Below are 13,289 nucleotides of genomic sequence, written 5' to 3'. Positions count from 1 at the left end.
GTATTCTAGCTGTTAGAGACGTAAGCCGGAAAACAGGGTTGATTGATGGTCCTCCCCAAAGAAGTGAGCAGGACCCCTAACAGGATATAGAAAGACACTACTCGAACTTTAAGATATCATCACATCAAAAAAGAACTGCACAGGCCAACAGGGCTGGCCTTGGCAAGCCCGCATTGTTTTTATGTATGTATTTTTTGGGAAGTATATGCAGTTTCCCATTAAACGTGTAAACGTTTTAAAAGTAAAAATGCTGCTATCTAAATGGCGTGCATAAGTTTAAAAATCATTAATCACAAAAAAAAATAACAAAAAAAATAACATGAAATGAAAGCTACAAAAGCAGTTATTGGCCTACTAGACCTTCCACTGAATAGGACTGCTTTTTAAGAGGCTGTAACCAAGCAAAATTCCCTTTCTGACAGAGAAAAGAGCTAATGGCTGAAGGGGGCTGACCCACTTCCCCAAGCTGTGTCCTGTGGTGGGTGGAAGCAAAATAGTAATGACATTTGAACTGACCAATAGATGAAGCAAAGGCATCTGCATATGAATGCATGTATTTTTACCATGAATTGTTTGTAAAATATGATCATAATGAGAGAGCGACAGCCACCCCCAGGCCAGACCTACAAAGGGCTCTGATGAGGATGTCGACACGATGCTTTACAAGTAGCAGAGTCGGACTGCCATTCACACATGTTTAAGGGCCAAAAGGCGCCTCGGGCCACCTTTTATGAGAGTACTTAGGCGAGGATGTTACTGTGAAATGACTGGGAGGGCTTGTGAGCGTCATTTGAAGAAGTGCGTCCAGACTCTACGCAGCGGCGAAGGGGCGCGTGTGTAGAAGTGAACAGAGTAGAAGGCGTGCATTACTGCTAGGGGCTCCGGTGAGAATAGACGCGCCAAGTTGACTGATGAAAGTACTGACGGAGCGACTAATGCTCTTCTGAATATTTCATAAAGGTACCTTGAGGATTTCAGATAAGCTACATTGTAAGCTACATGGTAGTTGTAGCTAGGCCTGGGCTAAAATTTCTTTCCGTTCGCGGAAATTGCGATAATTTGACATTTTCACGTTCCGCGGAAAGCGCGAAAATGTCAAAATTTCCGCATTCAGCAGCTTTGCGATAATTTGGTTCTTGCTCACGCTGTAAAATAATACATTCTCGCGCGCGCGCGATCGCCTTACCTGAATCCCTGCGTTCGCCGACAAGTTTTCTTGATCCGGTCGCGTTCCCCATGAGATGTTGTATTGTTTTTAGCCATTTGCGCTGTCTCGCGACAGTTCGCGCCCGCAGTGACGTCATGCGTCGCGCGATCAGGTCTTTCTTCTCGCGATCATGCACCGCGAGACAACTGAAAACAAGATGGCCGCGCCCGCGAGCAACCGCATGGGTAAGTTGGCGAGCCACAACCATGCAGAAAAACTCGCGAACATGCGGGAAAAAAACTTCCGCATCTTCGCGATATTTCCGCGTGTTTGCGATAATTTTTAACATTTTCCCGATAATTTGCGAAAGTGGATTTCGCAAATTCCGCCCACTCCTAGTTGTAGCTTCAGACCGACCCCGCTTCATTGCCCTACCTTGATAATACCTCTTTGCTAACCTCTCTTACCCCGTCCAATAAGGCCCTAGCAGACACCCAAGAGAACAGAATAGTTGGTGTGTCTGCATTACCCAGTAATACTGCAGCTTTGTTAAAGACTAGAGGCAAGCTATGACTTCAAAACTGTCCTGATTTATTAAAATGACGTCACACAACCGCTTAACGTAATAGCTTATTACACCACAGTTCAGAAGGTTACATAACACTCTAATCAGGGCTTTAAGTGGGATAAAAAAAACTGGGGGGTCTCTCAAAGGGGCGTGGCCAATGTAATTTAGGGCGTACCTTAAAAACACTTACGCTAAAAATCTGTGCTGAGCATAGTGTGCCGTCCGTCTGGTATTTTACTGTTTCTATCATTGCATTCAGACATCCAGATACAACAAGTAACATTACATTCAACAAGCCAGGACTATTGGCTTTGCCAATGGTTGTTGCATAAACTAAAATCAGCATCAGCTATGGCTTCGTTGTACACTATTGAAAACGCTTCCATTCTGAGATGATGAGAGTGTGAAATAACTAAAAAGAGTCTCTTTGAAGTTACCTCAGAGGCAATGAAGGGCGGCACTGCGGCAGAGATAATATCATTTTTTTCACCCTGACAGTGAGGGCAAAAATAAAGAGCCCGATAGGGACCCGTCTCGGCACCTGCTTTTTAGAACTGCAGGTGCTGAGCACCGGCAGGATCCGGCCCACTTAAAGCCCTGACTCTAAACAAGGCAAATGAGAAGAAGACAGGTCCATGAGGTTAACTTTGATGGGGATGTGCCCTGCTCGTGACCAACAACAGAGGCGAAGGGATAGTCCTGACTGGTGGAAAGAGGCAGCCGCACCCCTGGAGTACACATCCGGTACTGTGTGTGCAGACATTTGCAATTATGTAAATGCAACAAGTTTGTGGTGCATTGGTCACCCCACTGCCATGCATCCCTCGTTCACAAGAAGATGGGCCAGCACTGCTCGCCCTATGGACCTCAGTCGTTTTCACCAGAGGATGCTGGAATAGGGGCATGTATGAACCACTCCGGGTCAAGTCCGACTCCCTTCTGCCTTGAAGTCCCGGTGATGAGCTGTGCTACCAGGACCGGCTCAACCATGTTAATCTATATCTAATGAACATCTGGGAGCGAGCTCGTGAGCATGGGCAACCTTCTCTTACCAACAAGACGGGATGTTAAGTGTTGGCTGAATGAGCAACTGCCAACCCTGGTGCAAGGATTTTTGGAGCACCAGGTAAAATTGTATTTATGCATTTGAGCTTCTACTCTCTCCTAACAACACAGTTGTATTCGAGTCCTTTATTTATAATCTGCCCCTCCTGTGGTGGCAGCATATGAAGGTGGTCTTGTATCGTCTTACTGCGCCACTGGCCCGTGCCTCTTGGGCATCAAATGCAGGGTGGTGGAACATGAGGCCCTTCCTTCCCTCCCCAGTTTTCTACCACATGTGTAGTATCCACTCTTGGTTGTGAATTCTACCTCTTCCTTCCTGAAGGCATTTGGGTTGTTTCGGATGGTGCCATAGGCTAACTCTTGACCAATGAAAATGGTGGAAACAGCACATGATTTCAGGCAACTTCGGTCGAGTTCATAAAATGAGAACTGCTGAAATATCCTGCAGATTCCCAGAACAGGGATGAGGAGAGACAACATCCAGAGCGGGGACTGCGCCAGGGGAATGGAACAGGAGGTGCTGAGCTCCCTGGAGATGGAACTGAATCTGAGGGCATGAAGGCATTCCTCCAGCCCTTAGGGACTGATCTGCAATATCCGGAGAGCATACTAGATCGCGAAGCAGAAGAAAAGTCTAGCAAAAAAAAATATTAACAGGTAAGTCTGGATTTTCTACACTTAACCCCTCATACATGTACCTATCCGGTACGTATATCTTAACACATATGAGTACAGAGACGTTGAACTAGGAAAAGTAGATATATACATATGCCCATAAATTTCGATATTTTGTCCCCAGATATTCTGTCCTTGATATCCTTCGTGTCGATATTCAGTAGTGCAATCCAATATCCACATTACTTTACTCCGCTTCTCACAGGAAAATCATGGCTGAGAAGCTTGGCGTTCTCATTTAGGTGTTGTACACACCATCACGACTAATGACGATACGCGCCGCGCGAGGAGGCAAAAAACACCCAAATGATGGATTTAAAGCATATGTTCATAACGATTTTGATTGATCAAGCGAGGCGGTGGTAGGAGATCCTGTGCAGCAGCTCATTTCTTTTATTGCCGCTTTAAGAAATCCATGCCAGAGAGACAGCCATATTACGACTCCCCATGCAAGGGATAAGCAATGCATGGAGACTGCCACGCTAGCGGGCCCCACCGGTGTCGTAACGCGCGCGCGGAGAACCTCCCCAAGCATTTTACAATAATCATATTTCTTATGAAGCATTAGTTTAGCTTTCTTGAAATTAAATCTCAGCAACAACAAAAAAAATCGATATGATCTTACTGTAAAGCTTAACTTTATTCCATTTGGCGCAATATTGAGTTTAAAGCCAATGTACTTTTTACTCAACATCTTCTGAGCCCTCTGCTGCTTGCTTTTTTTTTTGTTCTTCTGAGCTTGGAAGAGCTGCTCTGCAGTTGAAGCTTCGTGGTAAAGATTTCTCCTTTTAAGGAGGAGGACGGGGAATATGATTAATTACTCTGAGGTTAAGATTGCACAATTAACTGCTAAAGATCCTACTGAGAGATGCCGCCGTGGAAGGGAGGGGGGGGCGGTGCAATTAACAAAACACTAAATACGGTGCAGTAAAGCCTGCGAGTGCCGAGCCCATCCATTGTCTCTGAAATCATACCCTTTGCGAATACATCTGCACTATATTACAGGATAAGCAATGTCAGCTTTTATTATACAGCCCTGTGTGATAAGGGAGCGCATGAATCCAATCTGAGAGGCAGGAGCTGTAGAATTAACCCCTAGCTGGGCAGGTTCTACAGCAAGATAACTCCAGCCTGGTGCATGCAGCCTCAGCGGCATGAAGGTGCCGGGCTGGTTCTACAGCAAGATAACTCCAGCCTGGTGCATGGAGCCTCCGCGGCATGAAGGTGCCAGGCTGCTTCTATTTCAAGGCAACTCTAGCCTGGTGCATACAGCCTCAGCGGCATGGGGGCGCCGGGCTGGTTCTACAGCAAGATAACTCCAGCCTGGTGCATGGAGCCTCCGCGGCATGAAGGTGCTGGGCTGGTTCTACAGCAAGATAACTCCAGCCTGGTGCATACAGCCTCAGCGGCATGAAGGTGCCGGGCTGGTTCTACAGCAGGATAACTCCAGCCTGGTGCATGGAGCCTCCGCGGCATGAAGGTGCCGGGCTGGTTCTACAGCAGGATAACTCCAGCCTGGTGCATACAGCCTCAGCGGCATGAAGGTGCTGGGCTGCTTCTACAACAAGATAACTCCAGCCTGGTGCATACAGCCTCAGCGGCATGGGGGCGCCGGGCTGGTTCTACAGCAAGATAACTCCAGCCTGGTGCATGGAGCCTCCGCGGCATGAAGGTGCCGGGCTGGTTCTACAGCAAGATAACTCCAGCCTGGTGCATACAGCCTCAGCGGCATGAAGGTGCCGTGCTGGTTCTACAGCAAGCTAACTCTGACCTGGTGCATACAGCCTCAGCGGCATGGAGGTGCCGGGCTGGTTCTACAGCAAGATAACTCCTGCCTGGTGCATACAGCCTCAGCGGCATGAAGGTGCCGTGCTGCTTCTACAACAAGATAACTCCAGCCTTGTGCATACAGCCTCAGCGGCATGAAGGTGCCGGGCTGCTTCTATTTCAAGGCAACTCTAGCCTTGTGCATACAGCCTCAGCGGCATGGAGGTGCCGGGCTGGTTCTACAGCAAGATAACTCCAGCCTGGTGCATACAGCCTCAGCGGCATGAAGGTGCCGTGCTGGTTCTACAGCAAGCTAACTCTGACCTGGTGCATTCAGCCTCAGCGGCATGGAGGTGCCGGCCTGGTTCTACAGCAAGATAACTCCTGCCTGGTGCATTCAGCCTCAGCGGCATGAAGGTGCCGGGCGGCTTCTACAACAAGATAACTCCAGCCTGGTGCATACAGCCTCAGCGGCATGGGGGCGCCGGGCTGGTTCTACAGCAAGATAACTCCAGCCTGGTGCATACAGCCTCAGCGGCATGAAGGTGCCGGGCTGCTTCTACAACAAGATAACTCCAGCCTGGTGCATACAGCCTCAGCGGCATGGGGGCGCCGGGCTGGTTCTACAGCAAGATAACTCCAGGCTGGTGCATACAGCCTCAGCGGCATGAAGGTGCCATGCTGGTTCTAGAGCAAGCTAACTCTTACCTGGTGCATACAGCCTCAGCGGCATGGACGTGCCACGCTGCTTCTACAACAAGATAACTCCAGCCTGGTGCATACAGCCTCAGCGGCATGGGGGCGCCGGGCTGGTTCTACAGCAAGATAACTCCAGCCTGGTGCATACAGCCTCAGCGGCATGAAGGTGCCATGCTGGTTCTAGAGCAAGCTAACTCTTACCTGGTGCATACAGCCTCAGCGGCATGGAGGTGCCGGGCTGGTTCTACAGCAAGATAACTCCTGCCTGGTGCATACAGCCTCAGCGGCATGGAGGCGCCGGGCTGGTTCTACAGCAAGATAACTCCAGCCTGGTGCATACAGCCTCAGCAGCATGGGGGCGCCGGGCTGGTTCTATTTCAAGGCAACTCTAGCCTGGTGCATGGAGCCTCAGCGGCATGAAGGTGCCGGGCTGGTTCTATTTCAAGGCAACTCTAGCCTGGTGTATACAGCCTCAGCGGCATGGGGGCGCCGGGATGGTTCTATTTCAAGGCAACTCTAGCCTGGTGCATACAGCCTCAGCGGCATGAAGGTGCCGGGATGCTTCTACAGCAAGATAACTCCAGCCTGGTGCATACAGCCTCAGCGGCATGAAGGTGCCGGGCTGCTTCTACAGCAAGATAACTCCAGCCTGGTGCATACAGCCTCAGCGGCATGAAGGTGCCGGGCTGCTTCTACAGCAAGATAACTCTAACCTGGTGTATAGAGCCTCAGCGGCATGAAGGTGCCAGGCTGCTTCTACAGCAAGATAACTCCAGCCTGGTGCATACAGCCTCAGCGGCATGAAGGTGCCGGGCTGCTTCTACAGCAAGATAACTCTAACCTGGTGTATAGAGCCTCAGCCGCATGAAGGTGCTAGGCTAAGGCTCGTTCTACAGCAAGATAACTTCAGCCTGGTGCATACAGCCTCAGCGGCATGGGGGCGCCGGGCTGGTTCTATTTCAAGGCAACTCTAGCCTGGCGCATACAGCCTCAGCGGCATGGAGGTGCCACGCTGCTTCTACAACAAGATAACTCTAACCTGGTGTATAGAGCCTCAGCGGCATGGAGGTGCCACGCTGGTTCTATTTCAAGGCAACTCTAGCCTGGTGCATGGAGCCTCATCGGCATGGAGGCGCCGGGATGGTTCTACAGCAAGATAACTCCAGCCTGGTGCATACAGCCTCAGTGGCATGGGGGCGCCGGGCTGGTTCTACAGCAAGATAACTCTAACCTGGTGCATGCAGCCTCAGCGGCATGGAGGTGCCGGGATGGTTCTACAGCAAGATAACTCCAGCCTGGTGCATACAGCCTCAGGGGCATGAAGGTGCCAGGCCGGTTCTATATCAAGACAACTCTAGCCTGGTGCATGCAGCCTCAGCGACATAGAGGTGCCAGGCTGGTTCTATTTCAAGGCAACTATAGCCTGGTGCATACAGCTATATATATATTTTTTTTTTCACTAAAAAAACTAAGGTTACAGAGACATTATAGTTAGCAAATAGAATTTACATAGAATTAAAAAAAACCTTAGAAAAACACTGGAAAAAACAAAGGTTACAGGGACAGTATAGGTTTAAATTCGATTTGCTAACTATAACGTCCCTGTAACCTTAGTTTTTTTTAGTGAATTTCTAAGGTTTTTAAAATGTTATTTTCTAACTATAACATCACGGTAACCATTGTTTTTTTTGGTGAATTTCGAATTTTTTTTTAACTAGCAGTCATGTTTGCAGAGTGGTTGAGAAAGGGGGCTGGGCCTCCAACCAGCTCTCAGCAATTCCGATGCGTAGGACTTACCGGAGGAGCCAGAAGGGCTTTTTGGCCCCCAAAGTCCCTCAGGAATAAAGTGCGCCAGGAGGTGCGTTTGCAGAGTGGTGGAGAAAGGGGGCATGGCCTCCGAAGACCTCTTAGCAATCCCACTGTGTGGACCTACTGGAGGTAACAGGAGGGGTAGTTGGCTCCCAAGTATGTAAGGACGTCCTTGGGGGCTGACTACCCCTCTTATTACTTCTGGTAAGTCTCACACAGCAGGATTGCTAAGTTCGGATAGCAGGCCATGCCTCCTTTCTCCACCACTCTGCAACCACACCTCCTGGTGCACTCTTGGGAGGGGGATGAAGTCTCCTTTGCTGCTGAGGGCCCTTAGGGGCCACCTAGCCCACCTGGTCCCGCCAGCTGGTTGGGGACCACAGGGGTGCCTGAAGCCCCCGCTGTCCCAGCTGACTCCGCCTTCTGCAGGAGCCGACATTGCTTTTTACACCTAGGGAGCTGCTAAGATGCAGCTCCGAGGGGTAAAAAGCAAAGTGCTCCACTTTGAACAAGCAAGAGCAAAATGCTCTCGCTTGTTCAAAGTGGACCACTTGTTTGCTATGTGATGGTGGGAGCAGAGCGCCCACCATCCTATAGCAAACTGCAATGTCCTGAGGGTGGGCACCCTAGACCATTGCTGGAGGCAGCCCCGGGGAGGTGGCGGTCCACGGAGCTGCGTGGGGGGCTGTAGCCCCCCCATGCATTTTTGTAAACATAGCCCCGGGAAGGTGCTGGTCCCCAGAGCTGCGGAAACTACTGAACGGATTTACACCATTTAGTTAAACGAGTGGTTTCTGAACCAAGACCTACCTTTTTGCCGAATTGGGTGTAATTCCGTTCAGCAGCTTGGACTGTAACCGTGTCTAAAGTTTCCTATGGAAATTAACTTGGAGAAAAAGCTTTTTGGGACCCCCCCTTTTTTATTGGATCATGCTCAACGAATCTCCCCAAAACTTTCAACACAGCAGCTGAAGTGAGGGGCATATTAATTTTGAAAATTTTGCGAAGATTCGTCAACCCACACCAAAGCTGTTGGCAAATGAAAAAAAACTCTTCCTATGAAAACTAGGTCCTAACTATAACTACCTAGGTAATAAATATATATATGACTCCATACTACCCAGTAAGAGAGGGGGAAACAGGGAAAGGATGTTACGCAAACTGGAAACAAGGTACATCCTTGACCTGGATTCCAAACACCCTGGAGGTCTAAACGCCACAGAAGATCTGTATACCTGTTTCTAAACATCATGCAGAATAGGATAGAGTAAACCGAGAGCAGTGGTGCCATGAATGGTTTTAAAAAAGGAGGTATTTATACCAATATACAAGAACCATTTCAGAAATACCGTAACTAGCCGATCCCACTCTCCGTTTTTAGTAAAGCGCAGCTTTTAGCTATCATTAGTCACTTTTTAACACAATTTTAGATATTAAGAATAGGCACAGGCACTTAGAAGGTTTGTACTAAGCACTCAGCACCTTTTTATGCAGTCAGAATGTTTACATGAATATTGTTTACAGATCAATTTGCGTTTTTGCACAGTTTAAATTACATTTATTAAAATCACAGTGCTCGAAAGCCACTCTCAAAATAAAGATTGTCCTTTTAAATACAATGTTGAGCAAAGAAGTGACAGGGTTAATCAATCAAAAAACAGGATTCCCTTAACCATGCAGGAGCACATTAGAGCAATTTCACATTAATGATTTTATCTGATTTTATGTTCATAATTTGTGATATTATCAATTGCAAAGTAAGGTCCCAATGTAATTTTTGAAATCTCGAAAACTATATGATGTGAGGAGGACGACGTAAACAGAGTCTGTTATTCATGTCTACGACTGCTTGTAATTTGCACTGGTCACTTTAAGAAAAAGCAACATAAAAAATGGTAGCACAGCTGTGCGCGCATCATGTGATCAAGGCCCTCTGGAGATATATATATATATATATATATATATATATATATATATATATATATATATATATATATATATATATATGTTGTGTCTCTCTCCCAATGGCTGCAACCTCAGGGAGGAAGCTTGCAAGGAACATCGGGCTTCCGGCACTCAATTTGCATTCCCATATTGAGTTTTTTCTTGTGAAGGCAGTCAAACCCATATGAAAAGGACAGGTACTATTAAAAATGTTACTCTTTTGAACACATTGGAGTGACCGACCTACCCCCACGAGACTCACAGCACAATTTCCCACAGTGGAAACATCACCTTTGTGAATCATTTACTACCTACATTAGGGGTCACAAACTATTGAAATGTACCTTTTTAACTAGTAAATGGCTATATTACGGTCAGGCAATATTTTGGATTCGATATTTATGTGGAATTCCCTTGTAATACAAATGGGGCATCTCTTTCCTACCTCTTCCTTTTTGGGATTCTGAAAGGGTCGCAAAAGCCCTTTTAGAAATCAGAAAGAGTTTCCAAATCTTTAAACAGGCTTTTGCACATTGTGAAAAGCAGTTAAGCTTTCCCAAAGTCTATGATGTTTTTAATTGCAGAGTTTAGGATGGCAAAGGGACTTTGTAGTTTGGTTTCATTCTTTTTCTTGCCTGACAGGCACATCAAAGCCCTTTCGACTTCCATATAATAATCACAATTCATTTTAATTTCCTGTTTTTTTTCTCTTTTCTATCATTTTTATTGTATTTTTTCCTTTTCGTAATTACATTATTTGTGATTGTTGCTCTTGTTGTTGGTCTTTTAATTATGTTATTATAAAAATGTGACTTTTTTCTACTTTGGACTTATAAACCAGTTGCATTGTTTAACTGATCAGGCATGCTTTACTGGTATTACTTTTTCCTTGTTTTTATTATGCCCCGTTGCTCACTGGAGACGGTGCGCCTATCAGCAGATACAATGTACGGGAACGGGTTACGGAACTCTGCAGTGACTTGCAATATCCTTATTATGTATGCCAGGGGGTACTTTTAAACATATAATGCATGGTCACATCATTACCTTTCTCACAAACCATGGTGTATACCTCTTTGATATGAAAGAGCAATAATGTCTCCAACGTGAAGAATAAAAATTAAACACATCAAAAACATGTTAGACACTTGTTGCAAACCGATATTAGAAACAGTTCAACACAAGACAGTTTAAAAAAAAAAAAAAAGCTGCAGTAGCTCGGAACGTGTAAAATCATGCAGAAAGATTGTAGCTTTTCTCTATGGAGAGCTTGTTATTGTGAGCTGTACAATAGAGCAGAAGAAAGAAAAGCAAGGTTCTGCTTGTCGCTTCTATTATGCTCCGTGACCTGACCTGCCGTTCACCTCGACTGCTGGCTCCAGCAGTAGGCATTGTTGCGTCAGAACGCGACTGTAATAGTCGAGTTCTGGCGTCTTTTGTTCATAATCAGCGACTGGGTGCGTCACAAGTCGCCGATTATACAGAAATTAGAGACTGCCATTTATATGGGGATTACAGAATCCCATGTATTAATGAACGGTATAATCCTACTGGTCAGTCAGACCCCAAAATATACATCAAATACCCCACACTAAAACAGACACACCTACTTGTATCACTGACCACCCTAATGAACAACCCCATACTTACACAGAGCAGACATCATGACACCCAACCACCAAGATGTCAGTCAACGAGAAATCCAAGAGCTGCCCGTACGGCATCACCAACTACTGCGAGCACTCAGAGACATTTTAAGGCATGGGCAAAGGGGGCTTTGGCCCAGGGCTCCCGCCTTTCAGGGGCCACTCTTAGAGCCAGCTGTGTGCTGCAAAAATTCTTAAACAGACCGTTTTCCTTTAATTTATTTTTAATGTGGGTGACCTATTACAGATATTTTGCAGCAAAATGTTTGTTTCATGCAACATCCATTAAAAAAAAAGTTTTATAACGGAAAACAGGTCCTCAACTATGAGAAATTGGAGGCTGTGGAGGATATTTACAGTAATATTTGTGAGCTGTTTCTGTGTTACAATATTTAAAAGACGTCACTATCCCTGAATATCAGATGGAAACTCTATCAAATTTGGACCAGTGTGTCTATGCACTGTCAGTGACCTGCCAAAGAGGGCATGCCGGAGCTGCAAGTGGATCATAAATTCAATGCTGTTCCGAACAGGGACCCCCCAAATATGTTTGGCCTAGGGCCCCCAAAATCCTTAAGATGTCCCTGTGAGCACTATGACGGCACACACAAATGCTGATAACATAAGATAGATCAAATACACTGACATATGTCAACTAGAGAATAATGGTGGCGCCCGGCAAGGTGATCTTATATCTGCTTTTGGGGAAGTCTGCAAAATCTGGACAATTTATTTAATGTCACAACTTTAACGGCTGTCTAGACCTGCCATGTATCAGACAACGAAGACACCCTCTCAGATTCCTTGCCTCCGCATAGGAAGGGACCCTAGCCATCTGCTTATGCACCCCAAAAAGGTGTCCTGAGGGGCTGGATTGCAGCTGCATACATACCAACTTGAAAACAATCTCGCCCTGCGAGTAGGGGTCGCGGCCTTGAAGAGGGCAGGGCCTTGTGCCGAGAAGTACCCGCAAGGCACTTTTGAAGTCCACACCACCCTGACCCCAAATCCCCTCCTCCCCCCCCCCTCCAAAAAAAAAAAAGCTTGCTGAGGCTGGTGCTGATGTCCTGGGGTGTTTTCATACTCCTTAGCGGTTTACAGCCCAATTTGCCACCATGTGATATCGGCTCCTGGCTGGGAGACCGTGTGATGGGAGCCAATATCATGTGTCACACGGTTGCACCATGTGAGTTGGTAGGTATGCAACTCGTGAACTTCAGTCTTACTACCATTTTAGGCAGGAAGAGGTTACACTCCTTCCTCTCTGCCCAGATGAAAAGTAGGCAGGCAGAGGGTTGGGGAGTGTCAGTAACAAGGTCCAATAAGGATTAATGGACGTATGGCAGGCTGTGATTGGTTAATAACAGTGTGGGGTTGTGTTCTTCTCAGACCCTGTGCAGCTACTGGTGTTCTCTCTGTTTACCATTACACTCTGATTGACACATGTAGTTGATATGCACGAGTATCAAACTATCTCTGCCTGTCAAACTACTACCACTCAACCAACTACCATGAACAAGAGTCCAAGGGGAAGATTCAGCAAGAGGCAACAAGTACCCAATGGGCAGGCTCACAATATAGGTGCTCCATAAAGCAAGGTAAAGCAGCAATCTTAGAGTGCCACCTAGTGGTGATGCCAAACAACAGCAGAAACCTAACAATGAGCTGTTCTGCGCCTATGGGAGCGCTCCAGGTGCAAAATAGCCTTTTTCCTAGGGATGAAATTTGAGAGCATCTGATTAATACAGTCCTCATCTGCCTGCATCGCAAAGCATCTTACATTGGAGCATTGAGGCAAAGGAAGTCACATTATTTACAAGAAAGGGCTCAGGCCCTTTTCAGACCACTGGCTTCTCTTCATGTCCCTGGAAGCAGGGTCGGACTGGCTTATAGTGCAATGAATCAGCCAGTGCCCAGTGGGCTGATCTGACAGGTCAGGTGGTCTGCTGTTTTTTTTGCTGTTTGTGCA

This window comes from Triturus cristatus, chromosome 1_2 (genome assembly GCF_964204655.1).
Source record: "Triturus cristatus chromosome 1_2, aTriCri1.1, whole genome shotgun sequence".
NCBI lineage: Eukaryota > Metazoa > Chordata > Amphibia > Caudata > Salamandridae > Triturus > Triturus cristatus.
The sequence above is the reverse complement of the archived record's forward strand: the minus strand, read 5'-3'. Positions refer to the sequence as shown.